Consider the following 22,297-nt stretch of genomic DNA (forward strand, 5'->3'; position numbering starts at 1 on the left):
TTCTATACCACTAAGCCATCAGGAAATCAACCCTGAATATTACTGGAAGGGCTGATGCTGAAGCTCTAATACTTTGGCCACCTGCTGCACAGAGCTGACTCACTGGAAAAACATTGATATTGGGAAAGATCCAAAGCAAGAGGAGAAGGGGGTGGCAGAGGATTAAATGGTTAGATAGCATCACCAACTCAATGGACATGAATTGGAGCAAACTCTGGGAGATAGTGGAGGACAGAGGAGCCTGGCATGTATTCTATAGTCCATGGGGTTGTAGAGTTGGACATAACTTAGCAGATGAACAACAACAATCTTTCAATTGATGCATCTGTGCACCTCCTCAAATCATCTCGGGTACCACCAGCAGAAAGTGATATTGGCAGAGATAATCTCAATCAGTCTTCTCAGAGCCAAAACACAGGTATGGTTGTGACTATTTACTAATGATAAATCCTGAAGAGACAAAAGCATTGATAAGCCAGTGTTACTTGTGTTACACATTCTCTCAAGAAACTGGTTATGGTGAGGTGCTTGGCTTACAGGTAGGAAAACACCACGCAGAGATTCTTAGTGCAAGGTGCTCCCTTCCAACATACAAGGTGAGCCTGAGTGATGAAAACTTTTCCAGATGGCTTTGCATGTGCAAATCAAAGAAAATACAGCTGATTCCTTAGGCACTGTTTTATGATCCATATTCAACACTACCCTCGTACTATGAGAAGAATATCTTATGGCCACATAAGCTAGCTAGAGCAACTAGTTGTATAAAACCTGCAGGTTTTCTTATTGCCAAACTTCTCCAAGTCTTTAATAATGAGCACTACATATGTCAATCTTCCCTAGGAGAAAAGAGATGCAACACTTTTCAAACTTATCAAAACACATTTATCTTTTTTTTTCTTTGTGGAACACAGTCACCCCATGCTTCTCCAGGGAGCACAGCTTGAGTAACTCAGTCATAGAGGGAAAAAAAATTTCCTTTTCATCAAAGAATATGAGTGTTTAAAAAAAAAAAAACTGCTGTTATAAAATTACCTATACCTCAGAAAGAAAGCAGAAACCATATTATGTTGACTTAATGACCAGTGTCTGATAACTCAAGATATGATCACCCCCAACTGATAACAAGCACCCCTCACTAACTCTCTGAACCTTCTAGAAAATTAGCTCTAGAAATTATTAAGATTTATGGACTCAAACAACCATATACCTTGGATCTGTAGCCTTGTGGTGGGAGAAAGGGGAATGCTCAGAATTGAAAGTGTTGTCTGGAAAACATCCTGCTCAACCTCCTATTTGAGACAACAGCCCTTCTGCCATATCGGCTCCATCATTCAGCCTCTGCACACTGCCAACAATGGCCAGGTTTGGTTTTCTTTGGTTTTCCATCTTCCCTAGTGAGTGAAGTCGCTCTGTTGTGTCCGACTCTTTGCGACCCCATGGACTGTAGCCTACCAGGCTCCTCCATCCATGGGATTTTCCAGGCAAGAGTACTGGAGTGGGTTGCTATTTCCTTCTCCAGGGGATGTTCCTGACCCATGGACTGAACCCAGGTCTCCAGCATTGTAGGCAGACGCTTTACTGCCTGAGCCACGAGGGAGGCCATCTTCCCTAACCATTGCATTAACTCTTTTCAGAACCTCTTCTAGCTTTGATGCATTTTTCCTTGGTGGGTTTTTACTTGCCCCACATGCATTCACCTTTTTTTCTGGTAAGAGCAACTTGATGGTCCCCAAGGAACCCCACCTCAGACTACCCATCGCTGAGTTCTGCAGAGCTGACTCCACCTTGGGCTCCGTCTAAACCGGCCTGGCCAACCAGAGTGTCATACTCCACAGTTGGCAGAGAATGGTTTGGGATGAATAAGTGACCCAATCAGGGCCCTTAAGACACAACGATGGAAGAGATGATAAGAGGGGCTCTCTTTTTCCACTGAGGTTGCTGGGAAGATAATTTAGAAGTCCTGTGGAGTTAATGCCATGGAGTTAGTTTCCTGGAGGGGAAAGCCTGAGAGTCACCAGTCAGGAAAGCAGTGCCCTGAGGTGGAAGGAGGGAGAGAGACCATTTTGTGAACATTATTGGCCCATGGACCCAGCCATGCTCAGCAGCACATCTGGGCTTTTCAGATATATGTACTAATAAATTCCCTTTTATTAATAATTATGATAACTTAAAGCTGAGACTGTGCTTAAAGCTTTCAGTGTGCTGGATACCATGGCTGATATCCTTAAAACTCCCTCTTGTTTATGTTCTCTCCATTTGTTACCATTCCTTCTTACTTTTCCTACTCTCTTACTTTCCCATTTTGCATTCTTCCTCAGAATTCCTCCTCAAAGTTAGAAAAAAAAAATATAAGAATGATTCTGCTAACCCTTGTGTCTGGTCCCCTCTAACATGGCGTCCTTTCTCAAGAGACCACAGTCAACCCTCTCCCCATCTGGAGGACAAGTAGTTCAGCCACAGTTAACTCTTTGCACAGAGTCTATATATAAAGATTGTTGCTGTAGTCAGACAGATAACTAGAAGAAGGATCTTCATCCTGACTATGATCATGCATTAGTGGTCCCAGGCCCTGGACTAACACATTTACTTATGGATTGAGGTTTATTAAGAACGATGTTTGGGCAGAGAGTGAGGAAGAACCTATGCTCTTGAGTCTGCTCCTCTCAAGCTGGGGGCTTGAAAAGGCAAAATGTGGCAGAGCTCCTGCTGACACTGAGCAGCAAAATGCATCCCCGGGAATTGAAAATCCTTCCGCACGGCCCACAACGGGGCAGTGTGGCCCTCACATCACATAAGCCCATCACCCGACTGTGAAACGTATTCATCTAAGCTAGGGTCGGTACCTTCCCTTGATCCCCCCATTGGGGACACGGACAAACGGACACACACAGCACAGAGCTGCTCAGACTGCATGACGAGGCGGCCTTCCTGCTCCAGGCCCCGCGCGGACTATGGCCAGCCACATGGCTGCGCTTCCAGGCAGGTTTGGCAGGCCTTCCCCGGCCCTGGTGGGAGGACACGTGGCAGAGTTGACAGCTCTGTGGCCTTGACTTTCCTTCCCGCCCCACAGGCCGGACCACTGCCAGGGCAGCTCGTCACGCCCCACACGCCTGTCCCTTTCTCCTTCTCCAGTTTCTGCTTGGATCTCATCTCTGCGAGACGCGGATCCCCAGGAAATCCAGGCAGTCTTCTCCCAGCAGCGAGCCCTTCTCCACCTGCCACAGCCAGCACCTTCCTGTCCTCCTGCTGCACTCAGATGAGCTCAGAAAGAACCCAGCTCCATCCCTGAGCTGCCGAAGCGAAGGCCTGCCATTTAATTTGCCTGGACTTGGCGTTTCCATAGGACCTCACGGTGCATGATCAGTGCTCAGCTAGGGGCAGCTCATTCCCCTGCCCCCGCACCACCCGGTATGAGGCGCAGCACTGCCGGCAGGAGAGAAAGCAGGAGAAACAGCAACACCTTTGGCAAATATGTGTATACACACAAGTGCACACACATAAGTGAACATAATGAATGCATCCACATACACAAGCAGACATATACACATATACACACACTGTATTTTAAAGTATTTCACTTCTGAATATAAATGAGAGCTAATATGGGAACAATAAAAATGCTTTGGGGATACATGCATACATATAACTTTATTTCTATTAATGATTAAGCAAACTAATGTACATTATATCTTCTAAATCCAACAAAGCCACATTGCTAACTGCACTTGAACATTTATTTCTAGTTTTCTGACGTTTAAGGACCACCGATATGGGGCTGTACAATTTTAGAAGCTAACCTGGCAGTATTCTCTGCAGTAACTGTTTCTCAGACTCATCCCCTGACCAGAGAAGAGTATATGGGATTTGGAGTGGGTAGTAGAGTGAATTAGCCCCAAGTTCAGTAAGAGACCATGCACAAAGAGTACAGTCCTCTGCAAGATTGCTAAATTCGGAGGAAGAAAAAATGGCAGAGATTTCTTTTGTAGGATATTGAGGTGCTGAGCAGATGAGAAACCAAGTGCGGGCAGTGGAAGGGGAAGGAAAATCCTATTTACACAACTGGCTCCCCTTCTCTGCTGGAGAAGGAAATGGCCACCCACTCCAGTATTCTTGCCCGGAAAATTCCATGGACAGAGGAGCCTGCAAGCCACAGTCCATGGGGTCACAAACAGTCACACATGACTGAGCGGCTTCACTTTTTCTTTCCCCTTCTCTGCCTCCACATGGAACAGGCAGAGGAATTTGCCTTCTGCCTGGGCAAGGAGTAGAAGGCGTCTTCATTTCTTCTTCTGAGATCAGTTCTTCTGCTTCAGCCCCAGTTGGATCCCAGTTACCACACCCTCTGTCTACTACCAGCACAGGGCAGCCCTGTTGTGAAGGCAGCTGGAAGGCTGCTTTCTCAGTGCAGGCATTGGGAGAGGCAGAAACAAGAGACAAATTGCTTCTCATCCACAAATATTTTTAGTTTCTTGCTGCTGAAACTGGATGGCAGACCACATGGAGAAGTTAAGAGGGCCACATTCAGCAGCAAAGATTCCTGTTCTCTACCAGGTGGGAGGAGTTAATGCGACAAGCTATTGCTACTACACATCCCCTTAGGGATAGGTCAGGCATGAGACTCCTTACCTCCATGTCCATATTCCAATAACCGAACTGAAATGGATGAACAGAGAATTCATACACTTTAAAAGGTAATGATATCTTTAACTGTTGCCCAACCTCCAATTGTTTATCCCATCATAATTCCTACCAACCCTGCTTTATGGAATGTTCAACCCAATACTGTACTTTCATAATTGGCCATGAAATATCCATGTGAATAAATTCATAAATATTGTTTATTTGCAGTGAATGGATGGACCCAGAGAATGTCATACTGAGTGAAATAAGTCAGACAGAGAAGGAGAAATAGTGTATGACATACCTTATATGTGGAATCCAAAAAGAAATGATACAAAAGATCTTATTTACAAAACAGAAAAAGACTCACAGACTTAGGAAATGAACTTATGGTTGCCAGGGGTGCAGGATGGGGTGAAGAGATAGTTAGGGAGTTTGAGATGGACATGGACACACTGCTATATTTAAAATGAATAACCAATAAAGACCTATTGTATAGCATATGGAACTCTGCTCAATGTTATGTGGCAGCCAGGATGGGAGGGAGTGTGGGGAAGAACAGATACACGTATACATACGGCTGAGTCCCCTTCCCGTTCACCTGAAACTATCACAACATTGTTAACCAGCTATACCCCAATACAAAATTAAAACCCTTTTTAACTGTCCATAAAAAATTCATGAGTAAAACATAAACAAAACACAAAAAACTCTGGGGGGAGGGGAGGGAGGATCAAGCGGGAGAGAGTATATACATAATTACGATTAGTGTTGTTGTTCAGCGGAAACCAACACAACATTGTAAAGCAATTTTCCTCCAATTAAATAAATTAAAAAAAAAAACACAAAGAGCTCTATTTGATTGTGCATTGGCTATGTGTCCATGTCTGCACCAACGACCTCACACGTATTATCTCACATGATTCTCAGAACCACAGCCTATGAAGTAGGTGCTATCTTAGACCCTTCACAGTGAAGGAACCCGGGGTTGAAGGTCAGGTAACACGCCCCAGGGGACCCAGCACATCAGTAGGGTTGTTACCCTGCACTCTACTGTTTCCCAGGATATAAAAAACCCAAAGTGGGTTGAAAACAGTACAATATACAGCTACTAAAGTTTATCTGGCAGAAGGAGGTCCAGCTGCTGATAGCATTCCCTCTTCATCCCTTAGGATATGAGTTTTCTGTCAGTAGCAGTGGGGAGAAAGCAGCGTGGCTGGCTGCCCAGGAGAAGCAGTGAGCTCCCCAATTTACACCGTACACCCTAAGTGTTCAATCGCTATACACATTCCATCAGAAATTTAGGGCATGGCCCCTGCCCACCAGGTATTTATACTTTAACTATACAGAAATGATTAATACACATGACATTTAACCCGAGGAACACCCATGCTCATGTACATGGCACACATTCTGTCTGCTTCACGAGCCCCAGAAGAAGGAGACCAGAGGGTCACCTACCTTATCAGCAGACTGAATAGTTAAGAGTGGCTTTGAAGTCTAAAAAACGTAGGGTTCAAATCCAGTTGTGCAATTTCCCAGCTGTGTGATCTTGGGAAAGTTTGCTAACTTCTCTGAGCCTCTGTCTTAGCTGAAAATAGGTATTATACCACATATGTGACATAGTTGTCAGAAGACAAATAATATTTTTAAATTAATTTATTCATCTTAATTGGAGGCTAATTACTTTACAATATTGTAGTGGTTTTTTGCCATACACTGACATGAATCAGCCATGGGTGTACATGTGTTCCCATCCTGAACCCTCCTTCCACTTCCCTCCCCATCCCACCCCTCAGGGTTGTCCCAGTGCACTGGCCCTGAGCACCTGTCTCATGCATCAAACCTGGACTGGCGATCTATTTCACGTATGGTAATATACATGTTTCAGTGCTATTCTCTCAAACCATCCCACCCTTGCCTTCTCCCACAGAGTCCAAAAGTCTGTTCTTTATATCTGTGTCTCTTTTGCTGTCTCGCATATAGGGTCATCATTGCTATCTTCCTAAATTCCATATGTATGCATTAATATACTGTATTGGTGTTTCTCTTCCTGACTTACTTCATTCTGTATAATGTTAAGCATTGAGCCTGGTGGCAAGCTTGAGTGAAGCACTCACAATAACAAGTATGATCATCATCCTCGGAATCACCGTAACTCATGGAGCCACCTTAGAGTGAATTGCTGTCATCAGTTCATATTTTGAGAGGAGAAAACAGCAAAGCAGTAAATGAGAGACAAAGGAAGAGGTTCTAAGTCAGGGAGTTAAAATTTTTAACTTGGTTCCTAGCCCCTTAGTTGTTCCTGCTGCTCAACGGTACAGTCTGAATGAGTTTCTGCACACGGAAAACCAACCCAAGAGTGTCCATGGATGGATTCCCACAGTCCCCATGTACACAATTTTTCAACACAACCTCCAAGCTCTCCCCTATCTTCAGGTGAGAGCTGACTTGCTGAAGAGGAAGTGCAGCCAAATGGAGAGGGTAGGAGATGCAGGATCAAGCCCTGCCGGTATTTAAATCACTATCTGGTCCCTGTGGGCTGTGTGACCTTGAGCAAGACATTTACCCTTACTCTGTACCAGTTTTCTCACTAGCAAATCAGAAAGATGAATACTTTCTTTGCAAGGCTGCTGGAAATATTGAAAGATAATACACGCAAGGGGCCTCTGTGGAACAATGCCTGTCCCATAGAAGGTGCTCAGTGAAAGAAGCTGCTAGAATTACACCTATGCCTAGCTCTATGTCTCTCTTCCTGCACCGAATGAAGTAGGGCAGTCCCATATAAGATAATTCAGAGGCTTTCAATCCCTCTTGGAGACATCTGCCAAAATCTAATTCAAAGCCGCACCTTGATGAGTCCTATATAACAATTTCTGAATGAATAACAAGTGAGCACCTAGAGCCACTGAGACTGGAACCAGCTTTAGGGGCTTCACGGAATCTAGTCATCAGAGATGCTTCTCTCCACTACTTGAAATAGCCAATTCACAGGGACCAAGTCCAAGAATTACAGGATACTGGGCACCCAAGATAAGAGGGGGCTCCACACCACCCCTATAAAGCAGCAATGACCTAGTTTATCTAGACTCTGAGGACTCAAAGGATGTGAGGAACCCATGTGGAATCACTCTGCAGGTCAGTGTAGGATCTCGGAATAGTCAGCCCTTTCCCCTATCAGATACTCTGGAAGCTACAATGTAAGAGGGAATCACCCCCTGATAAGTGAAGGAAGAAGAAAGCAATCTGCTCAAGCTGACTCAGCCTGCTGTCAGGAGTGCCCTGAGAAATTCTGATCCACCCTCAAAGGTGTCCCATTTGTTGAGAGACTTCAATAAAGGCATTAACACCCTAAGGAGGAGAGATCAGTTCACTGTCACCCAACAACTAGGGGTGACCTTGACTGGCCTAAAGGTGCTGGATATTTGGGGAGATTTGAAGGTCACTTGTAGCAAAAAAAGGGGATGCACATGAAAGAAAAGAAGCACTGAAGGCAATCTCATTAACATTCTAATTGTGTATAAGGCAAGTCCATGCTCTCAAACCTTTACCACTGTGTGCTGGTCACATCTCCTGTATGTGTAGGAGGGGTTGGTCAATACTGATCTTTCTGTTGCTTCCTATTACTCGCTTGCTAAAAGGTTAAAGAACCTAGGAATAACATTATCAAATCAAAGCCAAAGAAGCCATCCCAGTAGAGGAGTAACTTGAGTATCTGAAGGCGTGGCATCATTATAGGTATTTCAATAGATGAAACTGAAGAGGGAAAAGGACTCCACTTACAAAAAAAAAAAGAAAAATGGATCCAAGAACCATGTGTGCTCACAGTGGTACTCCACAGTGTCGTTCAAAGTAATCTGGCACAGAGCAGAGCCCAGTAAATACTAGATGAATGAATGATACAATCCAGAAAATGTATCCTCTATTTGTCAGATGAATGAACTTAAATGACTAAACATGAGACAGTACATACACACAAAAGACCTGCTGAGATCAGATCCTTATTTTTTTTTTTTTCAAAAAGTGAAAGTAAAATAATCACAGCAAATTTCTAAATTAAGAATCCCAAAGTGAACCATTTTAATAAACAGACAATTTCTATAGCTTGCAACTTTGGAACTTGTTAGCATCTATAACCAGCCATAAATATCCTTGAAGTGTGTGATTAGAACATAAAGTTGTGCTTCCAACTTTTGTGAACCTAGTGTTTAAAACCTACAAGGGAAGAATGATAGAACCCATGGACTGTGTTGCTTACTTGGTACCAATGGGTTAATACTAGACACAGTATTGACTAGTTTCATACTGGTTGCTAAGCAACATTGCTTCCTTTTCCCAATGGTCTGAGAGAGAGGATAAAAAAAGGGCAGAAAATGAGAAATGTTGGAAAAATAGGAAAGTGAAATTCAATGAATCATAAGGTACAATTTGTAGGAAAAGTAAAAGAGGAAATAATTCTTGCAGGATGTACTAAGACATCAGTTGCTTTATGACATCACAAGAGGAACACACTGAGCCTCCAGCTCTAAAGACAGAGAAGGGAGTAGAAGATGAATGAATGTTCCCCGACTCCAGCATGGTGCTGCTCGTGTTCAGTTCATGCTTCAACACAAACACACAGGGTCCATGGATGACAGCAAGCTGACCAACAAAAAAATCTATCAAGTTCAGAAGGCCCAACCAAACCTTCCCCATTGTAATTCATTGTCCTAGTCCTTCAAGGAACTTTTGTTCCCTTCACATATGAAAGGCCTCCAGTAAGTGATTCATACACTCAACAATTTTGAATAAATGCTCCCTACGTGCCAGGCACTGGGCTGGGAACTGGAAGGGGAGTGATGGAGCCCTTGCCCTTGACTGATCACTCACCACTGTGCTTGGTCACCCTAGATCACCATCTCAGTGTTCCATTTTTATCATGATTTTACCACAGAAACATTTTAGAACCTCACAGAATGACCTAAGAGATGTTATAGGACAGACACCCTCCCCCTAACTTCTTGGTCTGCTGCAGGACAGGCCTACAAGCTGCTTAACTGTTCCTGCCTGAAATCTCCAGGGTGATTCTAAAATAAATTACCCAAAAAGAGGCAGCATATTAGTCCATGAATGTCCATTTTCACAAATGAGTTCCTTACACTGGAAGCTGTCATATACAGTGTCCTACATGAACACAGATACTGGACAGGTTGATTTTTGACAGTGGGGATAGACTCAGGAAACGGCTGGCATAAGTGCTGGCTGGCATTTGGGAAATGGGAAAGAAGAAAAATCAGAGGATCCTGGCGGCAAGGGAGCAAAGTCCTGTACAACCAAAAGGCAGGGGAAATGCCACAGAGGAGGAAAAGAGGCTTTTATCAGGAGGGGCTTTGAAGCCGATCCCCTGTCAACATGCAGCCTATCCCAGACTAAATTTCTTCATCTGCAGAGTAGGGAAAAAAAAAAAACAAAACACTTAACTTGTAGTGCTGGGAGAATTAAAAGTATTATCTTTATTCTCCAAGGAACACACACAGGTGGCCAAAAGACACATGGGGGAAAAAATGTTCATCATTACTAATTATTAGAGATAGACAAATCAAAACTACAATGAGATACCAACTCACATCAGTCAAAATGGCCATCATTAAAAAGTTACAAGTAAAAAAAAAAAAAAAGTTACAAGTAATAAATAGGGGAGAAGGTGGAGAGAAAAGGGAACTTTCTTATATTGTTGGTGGGAATGTAAATTGGTGCAGCCATTATGGAAAACAGTAAGAAGATACCCCCAAAACTAAAAATAGAGTTGTCATATCATCTAGAAATCCTAGTCCAGGGCTTATACCCAGACAAAACTATAATTCAAAAAGATGCATGCACCTCTATGTTCATAGCAACACTATTTACAATATCCAAGACTTGGAAACAATCTAAATGTCCATCTACAGATGAAAGAATAAAGATGTCATGCATATATACAATGGAATATACCTCAGCCATCAAAAAGAATGAAATAATGCCATTTGCAGCAATATGGATGGATCTACAGATTATCATATTAAGTGAAGTAAGACAGTAAGAGAAAGACAGTATCATATGATATCACTGATGTGGAACCTAAAATATGACACAAATGATCTTACAAAACAAGCAGACTCACAGAAAACAAATTTGTGGTTGCCAAGGGGAAGGGTTGGATTGGGAGTTTGGGACTAGTAGATGCAAACTACTATACATAGGATGAATAAACAACAAGGTCCTACTGTATAGGACAGGGAACTATAATATTCTGTAATAAACTGCAATGAAAAAGAATATGCATATGTATAACTTAGTCACTTTATATAGCATAAACACAATATTGTAAATCAGCTGTGGTGGTTGTTTTAGTTGCTAAATTGTGATGAACTTTTTCGCAGCATTATAGACTGTAACCCAACAGGCTCCTCTGTCCATGGAATTATCCCCCACGCAAGAATACTGGAGTGAGTAGCCATTTCCTTCTCCAGGAAATGGCTTTCTGACCCAGGGATCGAACCCACGTCTTTTGCATTTTAGGCAGATTCTTTCCCACTGAGCCACCAAGGAAGCCTCAAAAAACTATACTTCAAGAAAATCTTTTTTAAAAGTGTTATCTTTAAAGCAACCGCATGCTACCTGGCATACAGTAAATTGTAATCAACGCTATTACCACATATAGGACCATTTCACACTATAAAGCACTAGCTTTAACCATTAATGAAATTATTATGTGTAGCTGTGTCTAAGATTGTGCTTGTATGCTGTCTCTTCAGTCGTGTCTGACTCTGCGACTCTATAGACTGTAGGCCACCAGGCTCCTCTGTCCACGAGATTCTCTAGGCAAGAATACTGGAGTGGGTTGCCATGCCCTCCTCCAGGGGATTTTCCTGACCCAGGGACTGAACTAAGATTGGTGCTAGTTAATTGTCAACCTCATTCCTCTAAGCCAGTGTTCCCCTAATTTCAATCATGGGTGTACCATCCTCACAATTTCTGCTCTGTCCAAGTGCTACCTTTTGTAATAACAGTACTAATAAAACCACAATAATAGAGCTTCCCTGTTGCTCAGATCGTAAAGAATCTGTCTGCTATGGAGGAGACCCACAACAGCAACAATAACCATGACAAATCTTCCTGGAGTACTTATCACATGCCTGGCACCATTCTAAGAGCTTTAAAGTATTAATTCATTTGATTCTGACAGCAACCCTAGGAGGTAGATACTATTGTTAATTCCATTTTACAGATAAGTAAATTAAGGCATGGAACGGCAAGGTTATTTGGCCAATCAGTGGCAGGACACAAATTTAAATTCAGATAGTCTGGCCCCAGACCCCATACCTAATTCATATGTGTACTACCTCTCTCATCTCTGTATACCTGCATTTACTTCTTAAAGACTGACTCACTTAAAAATTTTAAAGATATTATATGATTATATAGTATCTGTGAAATTCTGGGTTTAGTAGTTACAATTTTGCTTATGTAAAAAATAATTACAAAATTATTTCAGTAAGAAATTTCCATGTACTTCCTAAAATCATCAGTGAAACACACTTTAGAAAAATACTGTTCCAGACACCTGGAAAATCCTTCTACCTCAAGCCCAAAATACCACAGGCCAAGGCTAACAACTCATTGGTAGTTGCCCACTTCAACACCCATTCTCTACTTTCTCCTTCCTAACAGAGCCTGGATTTTTATCTGGACAGTGGCTGCAAAAGTAAAAAGAGTGTATTTTCCTTTCAGCTACCTCTGGCTCATGATTAAGTTCTGGCCAATGAGAACTGAAGGACTGTGCTATGTGGGACTTCATGGAAGTTTCCTTAAAAGAGAATGAACCTGTTTTTTTTTTTTTTTTAATTCCTCTCCCTCTTGCTTTTTGGAATAAGTACATGATGACATGAACACAGCTGCCACCTTGAATTATGAGAAAATACACTAAGTTAGAACCACAAAGAGAAGGAACCAGGGGTCCTCTTGAATATGAAACTATCACAGCCTTGAACTACCTACCTCCACACTTGGATCTGTTCCCTCAGTACTCAAAGAACTAAGAAAACCCTGGGGCAATAAGTGCTGCCACTTATGTGTGCACTTATAAAACATCTGCTCTAAATGCTTCCTATACATGAGTCTATTTAATCCTTCTAGCAAACCTACATCATAGGGACCACTGTAACCTCATTTATACAGATGAGGAAATTGAGGCACAGAGAGGTCAAGTCATAGAACTAGCAAGTGGCAGAAGCAGAACTCAAACCCAACAGTACGACCCCAAAGAATGAGTTCTCAACCCTAATGCTCTTTCCTGGAATCAAAGGGGTATTACGCACTGGACTCTCAGAGGAGCTAGCTTCTTAGTGGCTCAAACATCTTCCCCGTGATGGACCATAGGTCAACTCCTATGAAACCCGAGATGATTCTGGCTTCTCTAAAAATCATCTGGGGACCCTGACAGACTCTTTAAATCATCATATTAACTGTATTTTAAGTAGACCCAAATACAAGTCTGATGTCTGTACATCATACAAGACATACAATAAATGTCTTTTTATTGACTGACTTTGTTGGTGAAAGAAATATTAAAAAAAAAATAGGCATATTCAGAAAGTCTTTGCCTTTTGCCCTCCAGGAATTTGTACTTGGCTCCCCAGATGCCCTGGACAGAGCAGGGCATGTGCCCCCACCCCCTTTCAACAGCCACCACGGAGTTAATTCGTATTTCCAAGGCCTGGCACATGTTCAGTCAAAAACCTGGCTGAGTGCCTGTTGTTTACTGAAGCTGGGGAAGAAGCATCTGCAACATTACGAAAAGCATATTGTAAAAGGCAACACATGCAAATTAAACCTCTTGAGCTATGAGTAAATTGCTGGGAAAATTTATAACTCATTTAATAAAACTTGAAGTAAATACATAGCCTGGCTCCCAGGGAAAACAAAATATTTCCCACAATTCTCTCCTCTTAAGGAAAAAAAAAAAAGGACCATCGAGCCAGACGGCTCTATCAAGTAGAAAGTATAAATAGCAGCTGTGGTGTAAGCAAAACCCATTTTGGATTGTAGGGTATTTAATACCCTAATGGGCAGCACCACACCCTCTGCTCTGGGATGTATCTAACAACATCCAGGCCAAGAACATCTCCGTAATAATCCATGGCTTTCCTCACCCAACACAACTCTACCAGGCATCTTCTTTGTAATAATTCATTCAATTAGTATTTACTGTCTACCCAAGAGGCACTGCAATGTGTTGATTAAAAACACACATCCTGGGGACCCTGCTGCCTGGTTTGGTGCAGAGGCTCTGCCCCTCACTAGTTGTATGACCTTGAGCTTCATACAGGTTGTCAACTCTCTGTGCCTCAGTTTCCTCATTTGTGAAATAGCAGTTACAAGAATATCACATCCTGGGGTCATGGTGAAAACTGAATGGGTCGAGTGCTTACAACAATGCCTGGCAAATAGTCATCTTTTAATAAATATTAGTTCCTTGTTATCTCCTTGAGAGACAGCACAAAGTCTGCAGGGCTGGTGGTCCATAACAGGGAGAGGCCCAGAAGATGAGGTGGGAGATTCAGCAGGGCCAAGTCACACTGAGCCTTGCAGGCCGTGGAAAGACTTAGGACTCTATACCAACAGGTATAGAGTGCAACAGGTCACCACTGCAGGGACTGAAAGAAGAGAGTGGCTCAATCTGATGGGCAATTCAAAAGCCCACTCCAGCTGCCATATGGTGAATGGATCACAGGGACACAGGAAGGGAAGGGGAAGGGGCAGAGAGGAAGCTGCCAGGGTCCTCAAAGCAAGAAAGATGTGTCCCTGGGCATGGCCTGAGGGGCTGCCTGAGAAGACTCAGGAAATAGTTTAGGAGTGGAGCTGATAGGACTTTGGAATGGTTTGTATGTGGGGATGAAAGAAAGAAAGAAAGAAATCAGCAGTGACTCCTAGTTTGGGGAGGACTGGTTTATTCCTCAACCTGTGACAGACATTGGGGAATACTGAGCAGACATGGCTTTTTATTTCAATGAGAACTTTAAAGATACTTGGTCAGAGCAGCCAAATACACATGACGTAGAACCAAGAGAAAATGGGATATCAGTACCTAAGCACATAGTTTATAGTCCAAGGTTCAAAGAAAAGAGAGAATATGGTTTTAAGGAAGGGCATAGAATACAGGGCACAGTGCCTGGCCCTAAGTACAGGGTCACTGGAGTCCCACAAAGAGAGGGCCACATGAGCACATGTGGAGGTGGAAGGGGAGGATCTAACACAGGCCACTTCGAAGAAGCAAGGCCAGTCACTCAACAGAAACGGTGCATCCATCCAACTCATTACCCACTTTCTAGAAAATCTCCAAGAGGAAAAGTGGGGAGGGACATATGATCTCATTCCCATTTGGTGACCCATTTTCCATCATTCAGGAAAGCATCAGGAAGCCCTCAGAAAAAACTGTCAACAGTAAACATCAAGAGTCAAGGAGTCTTGGGTTCAAGTCTGAACTTGAACACTCATTGACTATGTGACCTCGGACAAGTCACTCATCTTCTCTAATCCTCAGTGCCTATAAAATGGAACAACAATATTATCTACCATGTAGAATTATGGGAAATAACACTCCTAAAGGATGCAGCACACTGCCTGCCATGAAACAAAAGTTCTCAGCAATTTTTATTTAAGGAGATGACTGTTCCTCCCACAGAATCCTGCAGGTCTTCTATCACAGCTTGTCCATACTTGATGGTTATTGCCCATTTCAGCATCTCTTTTTTCTCACCAGTTTGTAAAATATATAAGTGAACTGGTCTTGGGTTGCTCATATTTACTACCTGCAGCTAACAAGGTGCTGAGCATTAGTAATACTAACACTGTAATTATTATTTATGAAAGTCAATATTACGAAACTCTCACTCTGTGGCCAGCATGACACCAAGCACCTGGCAGGCATTAAATCACAGGAAAGGGTGGGAGCAGCATGAATACTTCACTTTCAATCTCTGTTCCACTGTTTACTGCTTTCTACCATTCAGTGTCCTTATCTGCAAAATGGGGGGATGCTGGTGGTGGTGGTTTAGTTTCTAAGTCGTGTCCAACTCTTGTGACTCCATGGACTGTAGCCCACCAGGCTCCTCTGTCCATGTGATTCTCCAGGCAAGAGTACTGGAGGGGAATACCATTTCCTCCTCCAAGGGCAAAATGGGGGGAAAGCACTATAACTCCATTGAGTTGCTGTGAAAATTAAATGAATTAATAAATGTAAAGCTCTTGAAACAGGCCTGTGCCTAAGCAACACCTATAAAAGTGTTAACTATAATCATGATTATCAATAACAACCACCGTACGTAAGGCTTCCTTGGTGGCTTAGACGGTAAAGAATCTGTCTGCAATGTGGGAGATCCAGATTCAATCCCTGGATTGGGAAGATCCCCTAGAGAAGGGGATGGCAATACATTCCAGTATTCTTGCCTGAAGAATTCCATGGACAGAGGAGCCTCGTGGGCTACAGTCCATGGGGTCGCAAAGAGTCAAACACGACTGAGCAACTAACACTTTAACCACCCTATGAGCTTTCCCCATTTTAAAAATGAAGGTGCTCCTGTCATCCCATTTTAGAAGCAAAGACACAGAGAAGTTCAACAAACTCCCCATGGACTTACTCTCCAGAAACCAGCTACCTGACAAATATGTTAGGAGGAATAAATGAGCGTCACACTTTTCTGGGGAGCTCATTGTGTGAAAGCTCTGGCCCTGAACATCGGAGAGGGACAGGCAGGAGCAGGCTTCCCAAGGTGTGCCATCGGCCTCCCTGCCACGGCAGGCCCCGGGGAGCAGTTCAGTGGAACATAAGACGCACTCATGGATATGGAGGATGCTGTATCTTCAGGAGAAATGAACAGAAGACAGAAGAAGAAAACCTGAGGACAAGGATACACCACTGATAAAAGGCAAAACTGATCCTTTTAAAAATGGAAACTCTGTTGTTCATACTCCGCCAGCATCTCTATGGCAGGGACTGCTCAAACCACAAGCCAAGTGCTGGCAGGACAGCTCAGAACCAAGAAGTAAATTAGGCTCTACCACGTGACTTAAACCAAGCACATGTGACTACACATTTCGGCGTCCCCTTTCAAGTAGAGAACCCTTCCTTCCGGGTACAGGTAGCCTTCCTCCCCACCCCTAGGGGCATCCTTACTACCCCTGTACTCCCTCTGCTGCTATCACTTTTCTTCTTAATCCAGAGACCTTCATGCTTCAGAGGATGAAGGACAAACCTCACCTGTCTTGAAGGCCAAAACAACTGCCAGGTTCCCATGCACCACGAAAAAAAAAGACAGTTGAGGCCTATGAGAGCCATTTAAGGCTTAAGGTGCCGAGTCAACTGTGTCACAGAGACCTGCTCTGTCATTCACCCGCTGCACAACTTCAGGCAAGGTGCTGAAGTCCTCTAATGGACTTGAGTCTCAGGCACCTCATCCCCCAGATGGGATGAAAAACAGTACCTACCACAGGGCCTTGGAAAAATGAATGGGGTAGAGCACGCAAAACCCAGTGCCTGGGATGTAGGTACTCAGAAAGGCTAGGGGCTGTTGCTATGGTTGCTGCTGTTTTGACATTGAGGTGGTTTCATCCTGAAAGGACTTACTCTCAATGAAGTTGGAAATATTAATTTACTTGGGGTAAGGAGGGATGAATTGGCAGAACACAGTGGATTTTTAGGGTGACAGAAATATACTGTATGATACTATAGTGATGGATACATGTCATCACATATTTATCCAAACCCACAATGTACACCAAGAATGAATCCTCGTAAACTACGGACTTTGGGTAATTATCAGGTGTCAATGTAAGTCCATCACTGGTAACAAATGGAGCACTCTGGAGAAGGAAATAGCAATCCACTCCAGTATTCTTGCCTGGAAATCCCCATGGATAGACGAGACTGGCAGGTTACAGTCCATGGGTCACAAGTCGGACACAACTGGGGCATCTTAGCACACATGGCAGGGGATGTAGATAACTTGGGGGCAGGGAGTACATGGGCACTTTCTCTACCATTCTCTCCATTTTGCTGTGAACCCACAACTGCTCTAAGAAAAAAATCTGAGTCTTAAAAATAATTTCCCCAGGGTAACACATAGGCCAGAGGAACTCAGTACAACCTCTTAACAGGAATCTCTGGAAATTCTGCTCCAGCCCCACCCCACACATGCTGTAGATGACAGCGATGGAGATTCGGGAATCCTGGCACAGGGGAACTTTTTAAACTCCTGACAATTCTTCTAAGAATAAAGGCAGAAGATGACTGCTCCTGACGCACTGCTCCAGGCCTCTCTCCAATCTCTCCTGTATTTGGACATCACTCAGGCCCATCAGAATCCTGAGACTGCTGTCTGCTGACTGACAACAGAAAGAGAAATTTAGAGGTGTGAGTGAAATGACAGAGCTGTCACGGCTGCCTCTGAAACGACTCTTTCCTTAAAGAAAGGAAAGATAACAGAAAAAAAAAAAAAAAGAAAGAAACCTTCAGACAGCTGCGATACCCTGTCACAGTTGCTGGGAGAGATTTTTTTCAAAATAGCTTTGGATGAATTTAAAAAACTGAGAAGAGCAAAATATTTATCCCCAATTTTAATAGCAGTCCTTCTATGAGTAGGATAGAATCTGGGGGACAAATTCCCCTCTTTGCAGGGAATTCTATTCAGTACTCTGTAATGACCTATATGGGAAAAGAATCTACATAAGAATGGATACATGTGTATGTATGACGGGCTCACTCTGCCGTACAGCAAAAACTAACACAACATTGTAAATCGTCTTTACTCCAATAAAAACATTTTTTTTTAATTCCCTTCTTTGGACCCAATATAAGAAAATGTCAGCTAAATATTCTTACTTGGAGAATGGGAGCAATTTTATCACCCTTTAAAAAAACATTTGTTAAAAAAAAATTGCAAATCCCAGACTTCAAAGTCTCCTTTCTTTCAGCGAGACGAGCTCATGACCTCAGATTCTAACTCTTAGGTGGACTTTCGGTCAACAAATACCATATTAGTCATTGTGATTGCCAGCCCTGGCTTCTGTGATCTGGAACATCACAGTCACAGGTTTGTTACACATTCAGACGACAACAGCCTGGCAAGATGCCCAAGTCCAGGATCTCCCTTCTCCTTCCTTGTCATCCAATATTTACACCACTATTAGTAGCTTAAATGTCTTCTTTCTTTCTTTGACATCCAAAACATGAAAAACTGACCATGGTAGGAGGCGGGGGTCAGGGGGACTTCTCTCAAAAACAAATCACCCTAGAAGGAAAGGCACAAGCTAAGCCTGCATCCAGCATCCATTCAGCAACAGAGAAGTCATTGGCCAAGGGGATCACATTTCAAAGGCTCCTATTTTTCTCAGTTTTCTGAAAGCCTTAACTTTACAATAACCATGAGAATAAACAGATTCCCAATCTCACCCACAGGTCAGACACAACCCAGAAAGGAATGCCTTTATTAAGATAATGCCTTAGAAAAACCAATAATTCTAATAGCAACTAAAAAGAAATCATAATAGATGGAAGGAAACTGCACTTTGAGTATTTTTCCAAGAGTCCAACCAAGAGAGTCAAGCAGACCAGCATAAGAAACTCTATCCCTGCTTGTAAAATGCTCCAGGAGAACCACAAACCTACACTGAACTGCTGATTGATATAACACTTGGATCAGAAATATACCACATGAAATACAATTTCCAGAGAGGAAAAGGAAGTCCTTGATGAGCCTGGTGAAAGAGTGATAAAAGCTTCACTCAAGGCTTGCACTTTAGTATCAGATTGTGGGAAACTTTCATTGAAACAACCCAACTGAGTCCATTAGCCATCCGTCGGCAAGCACTACATAAACCCTTAACACCTCGCCTAAGAGAAGGCTCCATAATCACCCTGATTCCTGCCAGGAGGAGAGGGAAGGCAAAGCAGCAGATGGGGGGGCTGCCTAAAGTCAACCCAAGAACAAAATACATGCTTCTTGGATGGGGAAACCAAGAGAAGAAGAAAACATCCACAGGAAGAAAACAGACCACTGTAAATCTCTTCTCTCTCCACTAGCATCTGCATGGTCCCAGTACTGACATTTGGGCCACTGAGAAACCCTGACTGTGGAAAAGAGGAATGGAAACATGATAGGAGCAACAGCAGAGAGACTGGGTCCTGGTTTTGGCCCTTATGTCTGCATAACAGGCATTATTCACGCCCTCAACTCTCAACCCAGGACAGTAACTTCTGCTTTTCCTACATTTGGGATTATTCAAAATAGCCAATGTAACAATGGCAAAGAAACTGCTTTCAAGATGTTAAGACACTGAACAAATCTAAGGCATTATTACTGTGTTAGATACTATGTAAGTCTCAACTCCACAGTTTCTTTGCTTGTCCACTTGTCCAGAGCTGAGATTAGGACTGAAGGGGATGAGATGACACAGCATAAAAGACATGGTCTTCTATGCCATCTCCCTTCCAAGCTCTCTCTCTTTGTTCATCTCCAAAGCTTCCCTTCAACAAGTTCTCTGGTTTTGTCCTGACTTGTGGTCCCAGGGGTGATTGAGAGAGAAGGAGGACAGCTCAATCAATGGAATAAAACCCCATAAGCTGGCCACATAAAATGGACATGCTAAAAAGTACCATAGGGCATACTGGGACCCAAGAATGAAAAACCCCAATCAGGTGGGTGAATATGCAAGTAGTTTTTAAAGCTGTTTGAATGGCAACAATTTCTCCCCAGATGAATCCTCTGCCAAAGTCTAATATTTAAGTAGATCAGGTAGAAGGGCTGGGGCTGAGGTGAAGGGTTCACATTCTACATCCCAGCTTCCCCTCACCCATGAGGTAGACAAAGGAAAAGTCTGGAAACCCATGAGCATTTCTCTTCCTTTTCCAGAAAAGAAGACCAAGGCTAACACAGGAGAAAAAGCTGGACCACAGCCCCAAGTTAGTTCTTGGCCAGAGCAGGCTTCATTCTTCTCATCCCCAGTCCATGCCTTTTCCACAGACCACACTACCCACTAAGATGGCTCAGGAGGATGTGTGTCTGAATAGAGAACTGGAAACACAAGTAACCAGAGATCCGTAGAATCATCAAATATCAAAGGGCAAATGGGTCACAGGGCCAAGGCTGACTTTAGCCTTCCACCTGAATCCCACTGCTATAGGCATGGCCCTTGAGTTCTATCTCAGACAACACCATTTGTACAGAGTCCTTGATAAACCCAACAGATACAGATACACATGCCAAATACTCCCCAGGGCATCAGCCCTGGAACAAGATTCCCACATGAAGGAGGCAACAACCACCTCCCCCTCCCCCACCAGATACCATCACCTCCATGTACCAGCTAACTTTTGGAAGGCATAAATTTAAAAGTTGTTTCTGGGGACTCAGAGTTTCATTTCCTCTAGAAATAGTATTGTCAATGGTGAGAGGTTCCTAAGGCCATCCCAGGAAGATCTATTAGACACATAGTTTAAGACGCTAATAAGGAATCATCCTTCTCTTAGGAAGAGAAAATTAAAGCACTGGGCTATGCTTCTAAAGGCATAGAAGTTGATGAAAGGTACAAAGGATAAAAAAGTAAACATGGAAAAATTATCACAATAAGTGTGAGCTTGTGAACATAAACTGATATAAGCCAGAAACTACACCAGCTCAGTTCCACGGAGCTGAATCCCATTATATTGGGTGTATGTGTAAAGAGCCTCTTGATGAGGGTGAAAGAGGAAAGTGAAAAATCTGGCTTGAAACTCAACATTAAAAAAAATTAAGATCATGTCAACCAGTCCCATCACTTCATGGCAGATAGAAGGGGTAAAAGTGGAAGAAGTGACAAATTTTGTTTTCTTGGGCTCCAAAATCACTGTGGACAGTGACTGCAGCCATGAAATTAAAAAATGCTTACTTCTTGGAAGAAAAGCTATGACAAACCTAGACAGCATATTAAAAAGCAGAGCCATCACTTTGCCAACAAAGGTCCGTCTAGTCAAAGCTATGGTTTTTCCAGTAGTCCTGTATGGATGTGAGGGCTGGACCATGAAGAAGGCTGAGCTGAAGAATTGATGCTTTCAAACTGTGGTGCTGGAGAAGACTTGAGAGTCCAAAGGACTCTTAAGGAGATCAAATCAGTCAATCCTAAAGGAAATCAACCCTGAATATTCATTGGAGGGACTGATTCTGAGGCTAAAGCTCTAATAGTTTGGCCACCTGATGCAGAGTCAACTCATTGGAAAAGACCCTGATGCTGGGAAAGATTGAAGGCAAAAAGAGAAGAGGGCAGCAGAAGGTAAGATGGTTGGATAGCATCACTGATTCAATGGACATCAATCTGAGCAAACTCCAGGAGACAGTGAAGGACAGGGAAGCCTGGCATGCTATGGTCCATATAGTCACAAAGAGTTGAACATGACTTAGTTCTCCAGGTAGCTCAGATGGTAAAGAAGCTGCCTGCAAAGCAGGAGACTGGGGTTCTATCTCTGGGTGAAGAAGATTACCTGGAGAAAGGAATGGGAACCCACTTCAGTATTCTTGCCTGGAGAATTTCATGGACAGAGCAGCCTGGTGGGCTATAGTCCATGGGGGTCACAAAGAGTCAGACATGACTGAGTGACTACTACTTAAAACTTAGCGACTGAACAACG

General features: G+C 43.1%; 1 protein-coding gene across 3 annotated transcripts in view; it reads right to left on the bottom strand.

The window, feature by feature from the left end:
* Positions 1 to 22,297, bottom strand: part of LRMDA (leucine rich melanocyte differentiation associated) — a 1,119,641-nt gene that overhangs the window by 544,214 nt on the left and 553,130 nt on the right. The window lies entirely within an intron of this gene.

Source organism: Cervus canadensis, chromosome 8 (assembly GCF_019320065.1).
Source record: "Cervus canadensis isolate Bull #8, Minnesota chromosome 8, ASM1932006v1, whole genome shotgun sequence".
NCBI classification, from domain to species: Eukaryota; Metazoa; Chordata; class Mammalia; order Artiodactyla; family Cervidae; genus Cervus; species Cervus canadensis.